The sequence below is a fragment of the Camellia sinensis genome, chromosome 2 (assembly GCF_055761805.1).
Source record: "Camellia sinensis isolate YWXY chromosome 2, ASM5576180v1, whole genome shotgun sequence".
Lineage (NCBI taxonomy): Eukaryota > Viridiplantae > Streptophyta > Magnoliopsida > Ericales > Theaceae > Camellia > Camellia sinensis.
Window position 1 is genome coordinate 44,264,789 of NC_138962.1, and position 3,194 is coordinate 44,267,982.

Here is a 3,194-nt window from a genome sequence, read left to right on the forward strand (position 1 = left end):
GTCCGCCCGTCTTCTTTAGTGTCGTGTGTTCTCTTCCATCAACGCCTCTTATTATTCGATTTCTCTGTTTTGTATATTCAGGTATGGGTCCTCTCTCTCTCTTTCTCACTCACTCAATTTCTCTACTTTTCTATCTCTGTTTTCCTTAATTTTCAGAATTAATGTTTTCCCTAATTTTCGAAACTAATGAGACACGCAATGTCCTGTATGTGATTTGTTGGGACTGTATTTTGCATTTAAAGGTTGTAATTTCTTTGGATTGAATGGTGGAGACATGGTTCATTTGATTGTTAATGTTTATCCGTGGTAGGCAGGTAGAGAATTACTTATTTGCTTGGTTGTTTTCACAACATTGATTGACTTCTGCTACCTTCACAGTTTTCCCTTATTGAACAGGTTTCTGAATAACATATTGATGAAATAATGACTCGAGGAAGGGGGGTTAACCCTCAAGGAAGTTAACTAATTATCTGTGGTAGATAGAAGGGAAAAAAAAGATTGTCAATAGATTTCTAGCAAAGGTTTATTAGCTGACGCGGCTTGATTATGCTACTCCAACTCCATAAATTTGTTATCTATTTAATTATGTTTACTAATATTAAGTAATTGTGCAAACTGTTTTGTTTCCCTATTTTTTCCATCCTGAGAAATTTCCTTGTTATGTTGGAAAGTTTTGATTGGTTTCAGAAAATCACTGATATTGTTATGTAATACTATCGTTGAAATACAATATGTAGTACGCTGATATATTAGTGTGATGAAAAATTGCTTCCATCACTCACTCCCTAATAGGCTCTCTGCCCTACGCTTTTGGGGGGCTAGGGGCAGACAGCTAATGGGGAGTTCTCGTATTGTTTGGAGTATTATAGCAATGTTACAGCCACGAAAGTAGGTAACTATCATGTATGTTGTGAACTTAGATATAAGTTTTGGGCACACGATTTGTCTACTTGTTAAATTTGCCTTTCCTCATCCTTAAATTTTAGAAGTTGTGATTGTAGTTAAGCTATCAATGCATCCAATTTTTCTTTGAACACCTATGCGCTATGTTACATATTTCCTCTTAGGAGAGTGAGTGTGAAAGAGGCAGTTTGTTCCCCATTTGGCATTTTCTTAATTTGTATAAACCTCCGATGCCAGTCTATATTAGTACTGAAGGTTTTCTCCTACTCTTATGCTGGGAACCAATATCCTTTTCCGTTCATGCATTTACTATCTGATGGATGGATGTTTACTTTGTTGTCATCAGGATGCTGTAGACTGATAAAGAATCTCTGCCTGATGATGAGTCATATGACTTGGTTATTGGCATGTTATTATTGACAGACCAGATTGATACTACCCTAAAATATATAGATTTGACTTTAAAATCTGGGTATATCCTATCAGTGAACGTGTTTACCGAATGTGTGCGAAATTGTGTTAACAAGGGGAGGCTGGATACATTGGTGTCAATTATTGAGAGGTGCAAGGTATATACATCTTCTTTTAGTTAATTGTTAAATTTTCTATCATAGTTGGTGCATTTTCTAAATATGTGACATTCTGGGGCATTATCAGAAAATGGATCAGAACAAAGCCCTATGTCCACCCAGGAACCTGTGCAACTATATTGCAGATGTTGCAATGGAAGAGGATAGTAGCGAGTTAGCTTATTATGCCTTGGAATTCATGGCCAAATGGATTGCATGAGGTGAGAATGCAAAGCTACCGGTTCTGCTCTCTGTAGATGAAGGACTAGTTGTGTCTGCAGTAGGAACTACTGGCAGGATGTACAATGCTAAACTCCTTGATGGATCATGGGTAATTCTTAAGCGTGCGTTACGCCAAAAGAAGGTTCCAAACCCAGAATCTTGCCTTACTAAGATATATGCCCATGCTTCCTTGGGGAATCTACAGAAGGCCTTTAGTACTCTACATGAGTTTGAGACTACTTACAGAAATTCTACTGAGGAAGCTGAAGAGGATCTACTCTCTCCATTTACCTCTTTGTATCCACTGGTTATGGCATGCTCCAAGGATGGCTTTGTGACTTTAGATTCAGTACGTCTTTTATTCCTCAAACACCATATAACTTTAGTGTATACTGGCTCATCTTTTGACTTTCTATATTGTTGCAATGTCTTGTTTTGTTGAGTCAGCATTTCTCGTATTACCTCTTGAATTTGTTTCAAAGTGATGGTAAAAGTAAATTGATTGGTGTTCATTTTATTTGTTCTTTTGTTGTTCATTTGATTAGTCTAAAGAGATTTTGAAATACACAAAGCCTCTCTCTGCCCTTTCTTGCTTCTTTTTATTTTTCTTTTGCATGTGGAAAACAAGAATCAAACAATATTTACTAGTTTTGTGAAGAATGGATACCACACATGTTGATAAGAAATAGTTGAAAAATTGCCTACCGTATACATGAGCGCTGGTATGTATATATCATATACCATTTTAATTTTAATTTCTTTTCTTTTCTTTTTGTGTGCGCACATTTTGTATTGTGTTATTCACAAGATGAGATGACTGGTTCAGACCTTGGGAATGATAGTGTTTCTGTTGTTTTCTTGTTTTGTTGCTTGGTTATGCAACTTTACTATTATTTTATTTTTTTTTAGCTTGTCATTGATTTGTTCTGTTGAAATGTTAGTCAAGTCTACTATCAACTGGAGAATTTGAGCCAAGCTGATCCTCCTTACAAATCTGTTGCTGCACTAAATTGTATAATTTTAGGTTGTGCAAATACATGGGATGTTGATCGGCCTACCAGACTTTTGAAGCAATTGATGGCACATTTGGGTTGATCCCCAACATTCATTCATACAATGCTCTGAAGTGTGCGTTTGTAAAGCTCAACATGGTGGACACCTATTCCCCCCTGCCCACACATATGCACACACGCACTCACACAACAAACAATGGAAGAAAACCTCCTTCCAAACATGCCTTATAAACTACGTGTTTGATATGATGACCTTTTTTAGCACTAATGATGGTCTTTTTTCTGTGGCAGACATCTGAAGCTTCAAGTGTGTTTGACCACTTAATAAGTAAGGGCGTGAAACCAAACTCGACGACATACTCTCTGTTTGTTAACACTCATCTCATTAAGCGAGACCAAAAAGAAGCTCTCTCTGTTATCAATGAGATGGTAACTGTGTTCTTCCCGTGTTTTTACAGAGCTGGCTTTAGTTTCTGCATAGTCAACT

General features: G+C 36.9%; 1 pseudogene across 1 annotated transcript; it reads left to right on the forward strand.

The window, feature by feature from the left end:
- Positions 1-1,223: 1,223 nt before the first annotated feature.
- On the forward strand, positions 1,224-2,812 carry LOC145813384 (pentatricopeptide repeat-containing protein At1g26460, mitochondrial pseudogene; annotated as a pseudogene). The gene is made up of 2 exons (XR_014356390.1): positions 1,224-1,472; positions 1,561-2,812. The product of XR_014356390.1 is annotated as a pentatricopeptide repeat-containing protein At1g26460, mitochondrial pseudogene (transcript).
- The last annotated feature ends 382 nt before the right edge of the window (positions 2,813-3,194 follow it).